The 17,510-nt window shown below is 43.1% G+C and overlaps 1 long non-coding RNA gene across 2 annotated transcripts in view; it reads right to left on the bottom strand.

Moving 5' to 3' along the window:
* LOC122552292 overlaps positions 1-17,510 on the bottom strand; it is an 88,760-nt gene that overhangs the window by 2,022 nt on the left and 69,228 nt on the right. The window contains exon 3 of one of the 2 annotated variants that reach the window (XR_006312348.1): positions 9,897-9,985. This is a non-coding gene — a long non-coding RNA (uncharacterized LOC122552292). Of the gene's footprint in view, positions 1-9,850; positions 9,986-17,510 lie in introns of those variants that run through there. The other variant, XR_006312347.1, reaches the window with a different exon arrangement.

The following is a 17,510-nucleotide window of genomic DNA, read 5'->3' as shown; positions in this document are numbered from 1 at the left end:
ACGAAGAGGCAGGCATAGCTGGGGCCCATGCGGGTGCCCATGGCTACTCCTTTGGTTTGGAGGAAGTGGGAGGATTGGAAGGAGAAGTTGTTAAGAGTGAGGACCAGTTCAGTCAGTCGAAGGAGGATGTCAGTGGAAGGGTACTGGTTGGGTCGGCAGGAAAGGAAGAAGCGGAGGGCTTTGAGGCCTTCGTGATGGGGGATGGAGGTGTGTAGGGACTGGATGTCCATGGTGAAGGTAAGGCGTTGGGGACCGGGGAAGCGAAAATCATGGAGGAGGTGGTGTCCTGAACGTACGTTGGAAGTTCTTGGACTAAGGGGGACAGGACAGTGTTGAGGTATGCAGAGATGAGTTTGGTGGGCAGGAGCAGGCTGAGACAATGGGTCGGCCGGGGCAGTCGAGTTTGTGGATTTTGGGTAGGAGGTAGAAACGGGCCATGCGGGGTTGTGGGACTATGAGGTTGGAGGCGGTGGATGGGAGATCCATCGTGAAGATAAGGCATTGGGGGCCGGGGAAGCGAAAATCATGGAGGAGGTGGAGGGCGTGGGACACCACCCACCTCCTCCATGATTTTCGCTTCCCTGGCCCCCAACGCCTTATCTTCACGATGGATATCTTATCTCAATCCCAACCCCTGGATTCAGCACCGTCCTCTTGACCTGCAATCTTCTTCCTGACCTCTCCGTCCCCACCCCCTTTCTGGCCTATCACCCTCACCCTCACCTCCTTCCACCTATTGTATTCCCAGCGCCCCTCCCCCAAATTCCTCTCCCCCCCCCTTTTATCTCAGCCCGCTTGGCACGCCAGCCTCATTCCTGAAGAAGGGCTTATGCCCGAAACGTCGATTCTCCTGCTCCTTGGATGTTGCCTGGCCTGCTGGGCTTTTCCAGCACCACACTTTTCAACTCTGGTCTCCAGCATCTGCAGTCCTCACTTTCTCCTAGTTGATCTTTGAGGGGCCCTATTCTCTCCCTAGTTACTCTTTTCAATCAGGTTCTGTATGGTTTGTAGTGCCTGTATCTCACAAAAGAAGAGCTTCCTACTCCCCAATAACCTCCTCCTCAGAAGAAGAAGATTGCTCCCATCCTTCCACCCTCTTCCATGAGGCAGAAGTTATAAATGTTTGAAAACATGTACGAACAGATTCAAAAACAGCTTTTTCTCCACTGTTATCAGACCAATGAACAGACCAGTCATATATCAGTGTTGATCTTTATCTCCACCTTCTCTGTAGCTGTAACACTAAATTCTGCTTTGTATTCTATTACCCTAATGTACTTATGTGAGGCATAATTTGTCTGGATAGCAAACAAAACAATACTTTTCACTGTATCTTAGTGCTGGTGACAATAATGAATCAAATCAAATCAAATCAGTTCAGCGTCCAGCACACCACCTCATTGGCCACTCCAATTATACAGAGCCTAGCTCACCAGGATGGGGTGGCACACTGTGCCCAGATTATACTGGAGGACCCCTCCCCTCCAAGACGGCTCCTAGCCATGGAATTGGAACTTCAGCAGCTTCATCATCCATTTCACCATGAGACTGATTACAGCTTGGGTACCAACTCAGTGATGGTTTTGTGCTGGCTAAGTGACCGACACATTACATTCAAAAGGGAGCATTCCTGCAATGCTCTCACTCCCTTCCCATCCCAGACCCACCTCAGCCATTTCACTTTCCATCGCATTCATCAGAATCATAGAGTCACAGAGATGTACAGCACGGAAACAGATCTTTCGGTCCAACTCATCCATGCTGACCAGATATCCCAACCCAATCCAGTCCCACCTTCCAGCACCCAGCCCATATGCCTCCACACCCTTCCTATTCATATACTCATCCAGATGCCTTTTAAATGTTGCAATTGTACCAGCCTCCACCACTACCTCAAGCAGCTCATTCCATACACGTACCACCCTCTGCGTGAAAAAGTTGCCCCTTAGTTCTCTTTCATATCTTTCCCCTCTCACCCTAAACCTATGACCTCTAGTTCTGGACTCCCCTACCCCAGGGAAAAGTCTATGCCTATTTATCCTATCCATGCTCCTCATAATTTTATAAACCTCTATAAGGTCACCCCTCAGCCTCCGATGCTCCAGGAAAAACAGATCTAGCCTATTCAACCTCTCCCTGTAGCTCAGATCCGCCAACACTGGCAACATCCTTGTAAATCTTTTCTGAATCCTTTCAGGTTTCACAACATCTTTCCGATAGGAAGGAGACTAGAACTGCATGCAATATTCCAACAGTGGCCTAACCAATGTCCTGCACAGCCGCAACATGACCTCCCAATTCCTGTGCTCAATACTCTGACCAATAAAGGAAAGCATACCAAACGCCTTCTTCACTATCCTATCTATCTGTGATACTACATTCAAAGAGCTATGAGCAACACTCCCTAGGACCTTACCATTAAGTGTATAAGTTCTGCTAAGATTTGCTTTCCCAAAATGCAGCACCTCACATTTTTCTAAATTAAACTCAACTGCCACTTCTCAGCCCATTGGCCCATCTGGTCAAGTTCCACTGTAATCTGAGGTAACCCTCTTTGCTCTCCACTACATCTCCAATTTTGGTGTCATCTGAAAACTTATTAACTGTACCTCTTATACTTATATCGAAATCATTTATATAAATGATGAAAAATAGTGGACCCAACACCAATCCTTGTGGCACTCTACTGGTCACAACTGTCCATCACCACCCTCTGTCTTCTACCTTTGAGCCAGTTCTGTATCCAAATGGCTAGTTCTCCCTGTATTCCATGAGATCTAACTTTGCTAATCAGTCTCCCATGGGGAACCTTGTTGAATGCCTTACTGGAGTCCATGTAGATCACATCTACTGCTCTGCCCTCATCAATGCTTTTTGTTACTTTTTCAAAAAAACTCAGTCAAATTTGTGAGACATGATTTCCGTCGTCAATCTTGAATAACATATGGTGAGGTGATTTCTCTATCTCCCACAACATCCTTGGATGTTTCACAAATGATAGGATTGTTTTATTTGGCATTCACCCATTTGTAAGTCATTGCCATGAACTTCAGCATCATTGAGATGCCAATGTTCAATTAAAAAGGACCAATGGCATGGTGTATGTTCATTCTGCATGCATCGCATATGTGTAAAGAAATACTTACAAATGAAATGTAGCTGGAGTTTGCAAATGCATGCTTCATATATTTGCCCCTTCAAGGTCGTAACATCCATAAACATGGACATTGTGCTTTCACCCATCAAACTGACACTGAGTCCATACACCCTATGTGTTGTCACTGCCAGTGAATTTCGCACCTAGAGAACGGCAGGGATTGGAGGTTGCAGTGGACACCGTCAGTACCAGACTGCGCCTACTTGCCACGTAGCCCTATCTGACAGCTCTCCCACCACCCCCCGAGCTTCCAAATCCCCTTTTACCCTGTATTACTCAAATACCCCATTTCTACATTTTCCCCCACTGTGAAGACTGACAATGTTGAACTTTGCCTTCAAATCTCCTCTCTGCCCTGAACTGCAACATTACACCTTTAAGAAGCCCAACATGCTCCTCCATGCTCCTACTGGGAAGGCCATATTGCTAATTACTACCAATCACTCCCCCGCAATGGCTTACCATGTTGTCTGATGCTGTTCCACCTATGCCCCTTTACCCCCAACACCCATGACCCCACCTCAGCAAATGGCTCTGCTTCCCATCATCTTGGTGTGCCAAACAGCAAGTTCTCCTTCCTCCACTATCTGTGCATCTCCTCACAATTCAGACAGAATCCTACTGACAAACATGGCAAGCTATCTGTCTGTATATTGGTGTAAAAGAGCTAATCCAAATGGCAGTACTAGTAGCCTGTAGGATCTACTGAATTGCCAAGGTACAGTAAGGCAAGGCAGGATGCTATGAGTGTGCAGGTAGGCACAAATGAGTGCTAAGAGAGCAATCGAGCAGCCCTGCAGCCTGGTCCAATCCAGGAGCCACCTGAGCCTGTGCACAGTATCCTTGCAACAGCCTTTCAATAGGAGATGTGGGTGTGTTAAGCAATGCAGGTCTGTGTTCCCTATGTATCCTGCAATCAGATCAGACAGCTGCCATGTGGGCTAGGAGGGTATGGCAAATCCTGGATGCCAATGTCTGTGGACAAGGACTGGTTATGGCTGGTATTCACGGATCATGCTGAGCATATTAGAGGCTCTTCATGGCCAGTGGTGAGCTGAAGTTGCCAGATACTTGTTCCCTCTTCCATATTGAGAATTTTCAATGTCTAATTTGCTCAGTGCATCTGGTAAGATAGGAAGCTGCATATTAGACAGGCTAGATGTGCAGCTAACAAGGTGTTTAAAACGCACTATCTCTTTTAATTGACTACTTGCTTCTGCTGAGTGAAACACTAGCTTCAAAGTATAGCAGATGCATTAACGACCCAATGATTTGCTCTTGACACTGGGATGGGGCTTGTCCGTCTTCTCATATGATTCTTGCCTAGTCCTCATTGTTCAGACCCCTGTAAGATTCCATTCTTGTTTTTATTTTGATTGCATCCAAATTGAGTAGCCTTACCATTACCGAACCATTAAAACTAATGCATAACAAAAAGAATCTTTGGTGAGTTACCAGAATGTTCTTTAAATCTGTTCAATAGTGCTGCAGAGTTAGTCTGTGTGTTCAGAAGTGCAAGGAGGGATTCATGCCAATATTAGTTCTGTCAAAATAAAAAGGTTACTGGACTTGAAAAGTTAACTCTGCTGTCTCTCCACAAATGCTGCCAGACCTGCTGAGCTTTTCCAGTGACTTTTGTTTCAGAGTTCCAGCATCCACAGTTATAGAGTCATAGAGATATGCAGCATGGAAACAGACCCTTCAGTCCAGCTCTTCCACGCCGACCAGCACTTGGCCCATATCTCTGTAAACCCTTTCTATTCATATACCTATCCAGATGCCTTTTAAATGTTGTAATTGTACTAGCCCTCACCACTTCCTCTGATAGCTCGTTCCATACACGCACCACTTTCTGGATAAAAAAGTTGCCCTTAGGTCCCTTTTAAATCTTTCCCCTCTTGCTTAAACCCTTGCCCTCTAGTTCTGGATTCCCCCACACCAAGGAAAAACCTTGTCTATTTACTCTATCCATGCCCCTCATGATTTTATAAACCTCTATAAGGTCACCCCTCAGTTCTTTGTTTTATTTTAGTTCTGTCCAATATGAGTTCTGGTCCTACATTAGATTAGATTCCCTACAGTGTGGAAACAGGCCCTTCGGCCCAACAAGTCCACACCGACCCACCTAAGCGTAACCCACCCAGACCCATTCCCCTACATTTACCCCTTCACCTAACACTACTGGCAATTTAGTATGGCCAATTCACCTGACCTGCACATCTTTGGACTGTGGGAGGAAACCGGAGCACCCGGAGGAAACCCATGCAGACACGGGGAGAATGTGCAAACTCCACACAGTCAGTCGCCTGAGGCGGGAATTGAACCCGGGTCTCTGGCGCTGTGAGGCAGCAGTGCTAACCACTGTGCCACTGTGCCTCACATTGAATAGCCTCAGATGGTATTTCATTGGTTGAATGCAGCTGCTTTCATTCCAATGAGTAATTACAGACTAAGCTGGCTGCTTCTATTTCTAGGTAAAAACAATAACTGCAGATGCTGGAAACCAGATTCTGGATCAGTGGTGCTGGAAGAGCACAGCAATTCAGGCAGCATCCAACGAGCAGCCAAATCGACGTTTCGGGCAAAAGCCCTTCATCAGGAATAAAAGCAAGAAAGGCTTTTGCCCGAAACGTCGATTTCGCTGCTCGTTGGATGCTGCCTGAATTGCTGTGCTCTTCCAGCACCACTGGTTACTCTATTTCTAGTTCAGTGGTGGTTACTCTTGAGTCGGGGTCCATAACTGCTTGTTAGTCACTGAATTAAAACCATAATATATCACATAATTAATTTTTAAATCACACTATTAAGGGTGTGGAAACAAAAATAAATTAATGTATCAATGACATATTCATGCTTTTCTTTTGCAAGACTTAGAAGTATCTTTGGCAAGAGCAAGTGCTTTAACGATTTGTATTTGTCTCACACATAGCAGTATACAAATGCAGCATCGTCTGTTTCATTGTCTGTACAATCTAAGATCATTCTTGTACTTTGGTTGAAAAACCTTTTGTGAAAGGATGTATGATGTGCACTGTTTAGACAACAGCAAATAACACTGTAAATATTCATTAGGCCCTTGTGAGTGAGTGAGGGTGATTGCTTGTTGTAGATTTCTAGTATATTGAGGATTATTTAACCAAAGGGTGAATTTAACTGTCAATAAATCCAAAATGTTCTTACATCAGAAAAACATTTTAGCACTATTTTAGAAAATCTCAGGGAAATGGGCCAAAAGTAAATACATGACCTGCATGTCTAACTTCTTCTATTGGTTTTCCTGTCACTATTGTAATTGTACTTGTTGAAGACTGATCAGGAACTAATGCGTTGTCCATACAAAGCTCATACTCAGGTTCTCGTGCAAATAATTGTCTCTTGTTGAAACTCACCCTAAGGTAAGAAAACTACATTCAAAGACTAGGTCAAAATAACCTAACATTTAAAAATGCTGTCAGAAATGGACAAAGCAGTGTTGACAGATCAATTGCAGCATTAATATTAACACTTAGTTTGCAGCTCATGTCAATATTTTAGAAGATCAATATAGTGAGTCAGACTCTGCAGGGGATGAAGAGGCACCCCTCCAAGATCAACTATCATTACCCTGAGGTGCAATGTCCAGAATGAACTGCTCTCCTGATGTAGGTTAACCAGAACCTTCTCCATCTCGAGTCTCATAGACATAATGGCTAATATTCCTTGAGATATTTTAATTAATTTTGTATCTGATTTTATTGGTTTCTGTACACGCACCTTTAGATCTCCCTTCTTCTCCAGAGATCTTAATTTCTAAACACTTAGAAAATACTCATTGTTATTTTTCTTGGGTTTAGAGTAAATTACCTCACACTTTTTCAAACTGAACTCCATAACACTAACAAATGAAAGGAACTGAGAGAACTAATGTCATTAACAGCCTAAACATTCATGTGTAAATGCAATATTGTACTAAACAAAGGAGGGCAGAAAGTCATAGGTTTAATCTATGGTCTGTGTTGTGCTAAGTCTTGTTTCACAAATTTGATTGAGTTTTTTGAGGAAGTGATAAGATGATTGATGAAGGTAGGGCAGTGACTATTGTCTACATAGACTTTATTAAAGCATTTCACAAGGTCCCTCATGGTAGGCTAGTCCGGACGATGAACTCAGGTCAACAGTGAGTTTGTAAGTTGGATACAAAGTTGATTTGGTTATAGCAGGTGGACAGTAGCTGTGGTGGAGTGCTTTTCTAACTGGAGGTCTGTGACCAGTGGTAATCCACAAGGATCAGTGATGGGACCTATGTTGTTTGTAATATATATAAACTATTTGGATGAAAATATAGGTGGTCTGATTAGTACGTTTGCAGGTGACATAGAAATTTGTGGAGTTTTGGATAGTGAGGAAGGTTGTCAAAGGACACAGCAGGATATAAATTAGTCAGAAAGTCGGCGGAGAACTGGCAGATGGCGTTTAACCTGGACAAATGTGAAGTGATGCATTTAGGGAGATCAAATGCAAAAGGGAAGCATACAGTTAACAGCAGAACCATTAGGAGCTTTGATATACAAAGGGACTTTGGAGTGCAAGTCCATAGCTCCCTGCAAGTGGCAACACAAGTGGATAAGGTGATAAGGAGGCTTATCGCATGCTTATCTTCATGGTTGGACATTGAGTATAAAAGTTCGCAAGTCATGTTGGAGCTGTATAAAACTTTAGTCAGGCCACATGTGGAGTATTGTGTGCAGTTCTGGTCACCACGTTATAGGAAAGGCTTTGGAGAGAGCAAAAGAGGTTTACCAAGATGTTGTCTGGATTGGAGTGTGTTAGCTATCAGAAGAGATTGGAAAAACTTGGATTATTTTCACTAGAGCATCAGAGGCTGACAGGTGACCTGATAGACGTTTATAAAATTACAAGAGGCGTGGATACAATGGATAGTTATAGCTTTCCAGGGGGTAAATGTCAAATACTAGGGGCATAGGTTTAAGGTGAGAGGGAAAAAATTTAAAGGAAATGTGTGTGGAAAGTCTTTTACACAGAGGGCGGTAGGCACCTGGAACATGTGCTGGGGGGGTGGTAGAAGTAGAGACAATAGCAGTGTTTAAGAGGTATTTAGATATATGTATGAACAGGCAGGGAATAGAGGAATACAGACCATGTGCAAGCAGGTGGGATTAGTGTAAAATGGCATCATCGTTCGCACAGACATGGTGGGCCGAAGGGCCCGTTCCTGTGTTGTATTGTTCTATGAACGCAAAAGAAAAGTATCAAGACCTGTCCTAACCATGGAAGAAAGTGGATGTGTACATTAATCACTTGAAAGCCAGTTTTTGAATGGTCTGAAAGCTTGTGAAACTCAGCTGGGGTAGAATGTCTTTGCTCCCAGAAGAGAAAAGAAAGGACAACTGAGTGGTGAGGTCTGAACACCAATTACAGATTGTGCCTAAACATTTTTTTCCTGAATTAAATAGAGTTTGGGTTCAATATATTTTTAGCGGGAAATGTTTCCAGCTTAGTTTTCCATTTTGTACACTGTTCATGAGCTACAGACAGAAATAGAGTCATATAGCCATACAGCATGGAAACAGACCCTTCGGTCCAACTTGTCCATGCCAACCAAGTTTCCCAAACTGAACTAGTCCCACTTGCCTGTGTTTAGCCAATATGCTTCTAACCTTTCCTATTCATGTACCTATCCAAATATCTTTTAAATGTTGTATCTGCACCTACCACTTCCTCTGGCAATTCATTCCACATAAGAACCATCATCTGTGTGAAAACGTTGCTTCTCAGGTCCATTTTAAATTTTTCTCCTCTCACCTTAAAAATATGTTCCATAGTTTTGAACTCATCCACATGAGGGGAAAAATCTTTATTATTCACCTTATCCATGGCCCTCATGATTTTATAAACCTCTATAACATCACCCCTCAATCTTCTATACTCCAGCGAATAAAGTCCCAGCCTATCAGCCTATCCTTATAACTCAAACCTTCCAGTCCTGGCAACATCCTTGTATCCTCTCAAATTTAGCAACATCCTTCCAATAGAGGGGTGGCCAGTATTGTACACAGTATTCCAAAAGCAGCCTCACCAATGTCCTGAACAACCGCAGCATAATGTCCCAACTCCTACACTCAGTATTCTGACCATTGAAGGCAAGCGTGCCAAATACCTTCTTCACCACCCGATCTACCTGCGACTCCACTTTCAAGGAACTATGCATCGGAACCCCTAGATCTCTTAGTTTGGCAACACTCCCCAGGGCCTACATAATCCTGCCCTGATTTGCCTTACCAAAATGCAACCCTTCATATTTATATAAATTAAACACCATCTGCCACTCCATCTGATTAAGGTCATGTTGTACTCTGAGATCTTCTTCACTGTTCACTACACTACCAATTTTGGTGTCATCAGCAAACATACTAAGCAAACCTCCTATATTCATATCCAAATCATTTGTATAAATGACAAAAAGCAGTGGACCCATCACCAATCTTGTGGCACACTGCTGGTCATAGTTCTCCAGAGTGAAAAGCAACCCTCCACCACCACTCTCTGTCTCTTACCTTCAAGCCAATTTTGTATTCAATTTGCTAGTTCCCCCAGCTCTCACATGATCTAACCTTACTAACCAGTCCACTACATGGAACCCGAGCTTACTATTATTTAATTGATCCTCAATCCATGCTAATATCTTACCTAATCAAATGTGCCAGAATCCTGTACAAGTCAGACTGCTTATGAAACTTACAATTGAACTTCAGATGATATTCGTCATAAGCATGGATTTGTGACATCAGTACAAAGAAGAAATCAAAAATGGGATGCTGTGCAGCATATCTATAAAACAAAAACACACACAATATTATTAGAATGGAAATCAACATCATTAATAAGCAATGCGAAACTGACACATATTGAAACAAGGGAGATTGAAATATAAACATGACATGGTCAGTAAACCATGACAGGAGCTCTTCAAAATAACAATTTAATAATTTTCACAGGAACCTAGTCAGAATTCCCAAAGAAACAAGGGTTGGAACCAAAAGCTGTGTAAATTTACATATCTACAAGATCATCTGCAAAAATGAAAAGTTCTGTTTCTGTTAGATGATCTCTTGAATTTTAAAAAGCAAGGCTGATGATTTCGGATGGCCATGTTCGTAAGCTTCTTTATTAATAGCACTCATTACAGCTGTCACTGTAAGAAGAGGGATGGCTTGGCAAATTGAGTTCCTGAGAGTGAAAACACTGCTGCCTCTAGGTCCTGGCCAAAGCGCTCTCAGCAAAATCAGTTGAAACTGGAATAATTCACTCAATTTAAAATTAGAGCTGGGGAAGTAATAACTTTATGTGATACTCTAGTTGTTTTTGTATCTTGCAACACACCCCATCACTAACTTATTGCTGCCAGAGTCTTTAAGCAGTTTCTACTCTAATTTTGGGAATCCCATTCTCATACTACCCCCTCATCACTTCTAAACTCACAAAAAAAACTATTTCCAATTTAGCTATTGCAGGAATCTGTCAAGGGAAAGACAGAAGTTAATAAGTTATTCTGTGGTAATAGGCTGAGAAAAGATGAAGTTAAGAGTTGTAGCAGGTGGAACAAGGAGAGTGTTTATTGGATGGAGAGTGTTTATTGGATGAAGAGGGTTATGAGTTTGTGAGAAATGTGGTATGCTATGGATACAGAGGGAGATAAAGAAAATGCTTGTGAGTTGTGTTGGGTTTTTTGGAGGAAGTTTTGCTATGAGACCCAGTAATATTTCTCCTTGCCCCATGTCTAATTTCAGCTCCATCTCACCACACGCTCTTCATAGAACAACTCACTACCCACCAGATATCTGCCAAAAGACCAGCATCCCTTATGCCCAAGCTATCTTTGAGAAGCTACTGTGCACCCAGACAAATGTTGCAATTTGCTTTGCCCCTTACTGGCATTATAATGCCACAGCAGCCATAAAGCCATATTGCCCAAGACATATAGCAGCTGACACTTCCTCAAACATGTATCCCATTCCCTCACCCTCATCACCATTTAACCACCAGACCATACAGTTTACCTTTCCCTGTATGCATCCGATCTGAAGACCCTCTCTGACTTCCTGATACTGTGTCCCCAAAATCCAAAGGACACCTTCATCACATCATTGTCCAGTTGGGGAATATCACATACAGAGAAACATTCAGACAAATCCAAAAATGAACTTTAATTGACATCCTACAAAAGAGAACACACAAGAAGTCAATACAGGCTACAGTTCACATTCACAATGCAAACCAAATGCTGGCATCATAGCCTTGGCAGTCCATGATGGTTGTCTGCACCCACCCCGCACCTGGTAGAACTGAGTATCCTTGTACAGCCCGCTGTGCCTGAGCTCTGTTATGACCAACAGCGTCCTACAGCTGATTGTCCTCATCCTTCTCCTGGGACGCCTGCTCCCATTCCCTGGTTTCACAGCATTTATCCCATCACCTCACTGACTGATCCAATAATTCAGAGGCCAGCTCACCAGGATGGGGTGGCACACTGTGCCTGGATTACACTGGAGGGCCTCTCCCCTCCAAGACTGCTCCAAGCCTTGGAACCAGAACTTCAGCAGCTCCATCGTCTGCTCCACCACGGGGCTGGTCATGGCTTGGGCACCAAATCAGTGAAGGTGCCACCCTGGCTGAGTGATTGACACATTACATCCAAAAGGGAGAATTCCTGCAGTACTCTGACCCCCTTCCCATTGCAGACTCACCTCAGCTATTCCATTTTCCATCACATCCATCATCATACTTGACTGATGATGCAGCAATGTTTCCCCTGTCCCACAGCACTCTTCCAAGTTCCCCCAATAATGGGGAGCTTTTGACCAGAATTTGTCTCCTTTTAAGTTATTGCCACTAACTTCCCCATCACTGAGATGTCAATGTGAGTTTACAGAGCATCAGTAGCACTCTGCAATCTGCCTTTGACGAACATTTCACCATCTGCACGTTTACTCTACACATGTGTTAAGAAATGTTTGGAAATGATATGTAACTGGAGTTTACAAACACATGCTTCATGTATTTGCCCCTTGAATGTTCGAATGTCCAGCAGACATGGACATTGTACTTTCACCAATCAAACTGAAACTGAGCACACCCCACCCTGCGCACTGCCCCAGCCATTTTCCAATGTATTTCACAGCTTGAGAACAGCTAGAGATGGCAGGGAATGCAGCTTGCAGTGGACCCCATCAGTACTGGACACTGCTTGGTCATCAGGGGACTCTGCCCCTACTTTCCCCAGCCAGCCTCCAAGTGAATTGGAGAGTTGCCATGAGGAATGTGATGAGTGTTAGATGTCATGTCCTTGCATGAGTGGTGCATGTGGCTGGTGCCCAGGGATTTTGCTTGAGCTGTTTGGTTCTGAGCAACAAGGAAGCTTTTTACCTTGCATTCCTCCATCAGACCATTTCCATCCAAACCCCAATCCCCAATGTGGAGACTCATCAGATTGAACAACATGAACAGCTATCCTCCCTGCCCTGAACCATAACATTACACCTTAATAACGACCACCCTGATCCTGTGGAGGCCACTGTGGGGGTCACTGCCAATAATTCCCCTCCCCCATACTGTTCCATATACCCTCAACATCTTGAGATTCCATACACTCCCATCACAATCCTTGTTCTGACCTCCACAAATGCCTCTGCTTTCCCTGCCTCCCATCTAGACACCACGCTCCCTCTCCAAATCCCCCCTCCTTGGCAGTGATTTCCCCACTGCTCATGAATGGAGGGATGGAGGGAGGAATGGACGGATGGAGGAATGGATGGATGGAGGGATGGATGGAGGGAAGGATGGACAGATGGAGGGAGGGATGGATGGATGGATGGCCGGATTCCTGATGAAGAGTTCCTTCCTCGATTTTCTTGCTCCTCGGATGCTGCCTGACCTGTTGTGCTTTTCCAGCACCATTCTAATCTTGACTGTACTCACCCCCAGACCTCTGACTATTTCTGACAAGCAGTCTCTAGACATGCTGGAGCAGATCTTTGCAGCTCCCTGACTGATAATACACAATTCTCCTGACTGCTGCTGGCCCGACAGATGGAGTGGTGTCCACTCCCTGGATTATAGTCAGACAGATCACATGGTGGTGAGTGTCCAAAGTTGTCAACTGACCACAGCCAAGCCCCTGAACCATGGCAGACATTGAACCTGACTGAGGATACTAGGACCCACCTCTTGCCTGGACTGAGGATTAGCCCCACCCACTTACCACATGGCCTTTTAGCCAAACACACAAGAGGTGTTAGATTTACATCTTGGTGTTCTGTAATACAACATGTTCCATCTTCTTTGGATAGATTGCCCCTGTCAAGCAGCCTTCTGTGTGTCTGCACAAAATAACTTATCAATAGAGCATTACTGATAGCCTCTGGCTCTGTGCCAAAATGCTAACAGGCACAACAAGGCAAGAAAAATCAACGCAAGGCAGGGATGAGGAGAGCCCAAAGTGAGCAAGTTCAAAGAGAGGAGGGAAACAGCACTAATGTGGAGCCAGGTTCAATTCATGAGTGCTTGTTTCTGTTTACAAATTTTCCCTTTCAATGCTTGTTGCCAGTGTGCACTGCTATGCAATCCTCTGCTTCCCAAATGGCATGCAAGTGAATTGGAGAGTTGCCATAAGGAGTGTGATGTGTGTCAGATGTTATGTCCTTGGATGAGCGGTGCATGAGGCTGGTGTCAAGGGATTGTGCTCTACGATGCTGTTTGGTGCTGAGTAACAAGGAAGCTTTTTGCAACCAGTGGTAAGTTGAAGTCACCTGCTCAGACTCCATGTCAAAATTACTTTGATGTCTAGCCTTTTCGGAGTGTTTGCTAATGAGGCATGTTGAAGTGTTAACAGGTGTTTGGCAAGTATTAATCTAGTTTAGTTGGCATCTCACTGCTGCCAATCAAGAAACATGCCTAATCCTCATTAGGTAAAAACATGAAATGTAAGAGGTTGCTCTTGACGTCGAGATGAGCCTCAATGGACTTCTTGTCTTATTCTACCACAAATCTCACCATAGCCTGTATCACTCAGATGCCCATAAAATTCTGAGCACTGAGTTGAAGGTGTCCTGGTTGGGACAGTTCATTGGTGAGAGAGTTATTGAGGATTGGAGGGTACATGGAGGAAAATTGACCTTGATAATTTACACATATCCCAAGGTCACTAACAATGAGAAATTCTTTGGTATGTGGGTTAAGGAAAAGAAAAAGGTGAGGAAATCAGAATTAGTCTTGGGAGGGCTGTAAATTACAATAATTTTAAAAGGATCAGATGGCTATAAGAAGCTATGGTTCTTGAGGAGAATGTGCTAGAGACAAGAAAGAAAGATTTTCACTGCACCATCTTTCATTATAGTTGGATGTCTCAAAGCACTTTCCAGCTAATAAGATGCTTTACAAAGTGTAGTCTCTGTTGTAATGTAGGAAAAATGGCATCCATTGTATGCACTCCTACAAACAACAATGTGATAATGAAGAAGTTTTTAATTATGTTCTTTGATGAATACATGTTAATCCATTACACTTGAGATAATTCCTGATCTTTTTTGGAATAGTGCCAAGGAGTAAACTCATAGATGTTTACAAGACAGAAAGAGGCCATTCAGCCGATTGTGTCAACACACGGTTGACAAAGATCTGACTACACTAATCCCATTTTCCAGTTTTTGGCTCGTAGCCCTCGAGGCTATAACAATTCATGAATATCTAAATACTGTTTAAATATTATGAGAGTTTCTGACTCAACTACCCTTTCAAACAGTATGTTTCAGACAGTGTTTTCCAGACTCCCAGCATCCTCTGAGTAAAACTTCTTTTCCTCAACTCTCCTCTTAGTCTATGCCCTTAAATCTATGCCCCCTCCTTATTGACCCTTAATTAGAATAATTCCTTCCTCTCAATGCTGTCTATTCCCATCAATCTAGTACATTTCTATCAGGACACATTTAACCTTTCTCATCCAGGGAAAACAGTCCCAGCATGTCCAACATTTTCTCATATTTCAGACCTCCAGCCCAGACAGCAACCTGCTAAGTGCCCTCTGCATTCCATCTTCTGCAATCATATCCCTCCAAACTAGAACTAGAATAAGTCCCTAATTGTGGCCTAACTAATATCACTTCGTAAGTTCCAGCATAACCTCCTTGCTCTTGTATGCTATACCTCAGCTAATAAAGGCAAGTATTCTATATGCCTTCTTAGCCACCTTATTTACCTGTCTTGCACACTCAAGTCCCTCTGACCTTTACTACTTTCCAGGGTCCTACAATTCATTGTATAATTCCTTGTCTTGTTATCTCTCTCCAAGTACCTCATACTTTTCTGGAACCTTTTACACCCACCTGAATGGCAGACAAGGTAATGGTTTAAGACTGAACCTGAATGACGGCACCTCCATAGAGTTATACAGACCCTTCAGCCCAATTTATCTGCTAAACCGAACCAGTCCCATTTGCCTACATTTGGCCCACCTCCCTCTAAACCTTCATGTACCTGAGCAAATGATTTTTAAATGTTGTAGCTTTACCCACCTCTACCACTTCCATACATGCACCATCCTCTGCATGAAAATGTTGTCCCTTAGGTCTCTTTTAAATCTTTCCCCTCTCAATTTAAATCTAATGCCTCTGGTTTCGAACTCACCAACTCTGGTTTAAAGACCTTGGCTATTCACCTTATCTATGCCCTTCATGAGATTTTATAAACCTCCATAAGGTCATCCCTCAGCCTCCTACATCCCAGGGAATACATTTGCAACCTATGTCGCCTCTTTTTACAACTCAAACCTTCCAGTCTCAGTAACATTTTGTCAAACTTTTTGCACCATTTCCAGTTTAATAACTTGCTTCCAACAGAAGGGTGACCAGCACTCCAAATATGGCCTTATCAATTAGTTGTACAGCTGTAACATGATATCTCAACTCCTGTACTCAACGCTCTAATAGATGAAGGGAAGTGTGCCAAACACCTTTTTCACCACCCTGTCTACCATGATGTCATTTAAAAGGACCTGTGAATCTGAATCTGAGATCCCTTTGTTTGACAACACTCCACAGGGCCCTAGCATTAACTGTGCAAGTCTTGCCCTGGTTTATCTTACAAAAAAATGCAACACCATGCATCTATCTGAATTAAACTCCACTGCCATTCCTTGGCCCACCGGCCACCAGTACAGCACACCTCCAATTCTGTACAGGGTTGTTATCTTTGATATTTGCATCCAGTCCTGGAGAGGAATGTGAACACAGAACTTTGACTCAGAAATAAAAGTACCAGAAGTAAATGGGATATAGGAGTAGAAAAAGGCCATTTAGCCCCCTAACCTGCTTTGCTCTTTAAAAAGATCTGACTTCAATACCACTTTCCTGTCTACCCCAATAACGTTTGACTCCATTGTAGATCAAACATCTGTCTAATTCAGCCTCAATATATTCAATGACTGAGTCTTCTCTGCTCTCTGTGGCAGTGAATTCCAAAGATTAAGAACACCCTTAGACAAGAAACTCTTTCTCATCTCCAGCTGAAATGGGAGACCCTTAAATAGTGCCCCCAAGTTTTAATCCTCCCTATGTATATTTCAGGATCTATCCTGTCAAGTTCCCTCAGGAACTTATCTGTTTCAATAAGATCACTGCACATTCTTCTAAATTCCAATAACTAGAGGCTTAACCTGCTCAATCTTTTATCATATAACAACCCTTTCAGGGGTGATCTAATTGAAACCTATACGATTGTGAGGGGTCTTGACCAGATAGATTCTGAGAGGGTATTTCCCCCTGTGGAAAGCCTAAAACTAAGGGGCACAGTTTAAAAATAATAAGTCTTTCATTTAAAATGGAGGGGAGGAGGAATTCATTTTCCTTTTGATGGTGGTATTGTATTTGTTGATTTATATTCAAATATGATGAACCCAGAGATCTCTTCACTGTCCTATTTCCTCCAGAGAATCTTTTGGACTGAAGCCACTGATACAATAAATTATTTACATTAAACAGACTCTTAAATGCTCAAAATGTCAAAGAATTGAGAAATAACTTGAATAGAAACAACTACTGGTGCTAACTGAAGCATAATCTGAAGGGCTTAAGTTGAAATAAAGTCACTGTAAATATCAGCGAGGTGGCAGACAGATGGAATCAGACACTGAAACCAGTCATTCAGAAAAAATAGAGTCAACAGAGGTAATATTTATCAAAATGATGGGGTGCAGGCTCATTGAAAAAGACTGCATAAGCTTCCTGTTGCTGATTTCCAGATTGTAATGTTGCCATAGTTCCAGGAACAGAAGAACTGATTCAAATGCTCAGCTGCGTAAAGC

This window comes from Chiloscyllium plagiosum, chromosome 8 (assembly GCF_004010195.1).
Source record: "Chiloscyllium plagiosum isolate BGI_BamShark_2017 chromosome 8, ASM401019v2, whole genome shotgun sequence".
NCBI classification, from domain to species: Eukaryota; Metazoa; Chordata; class Chondrichthyes; order Orectolobiformes; family Hemiscylliidae; genus Chiloscyllium; species Chiloscyllium plagiosum.
Note: the sequence above shows the minus strand (reverse complement) of the source record. Positions and strands in the feature narration are given on the sequence as shown.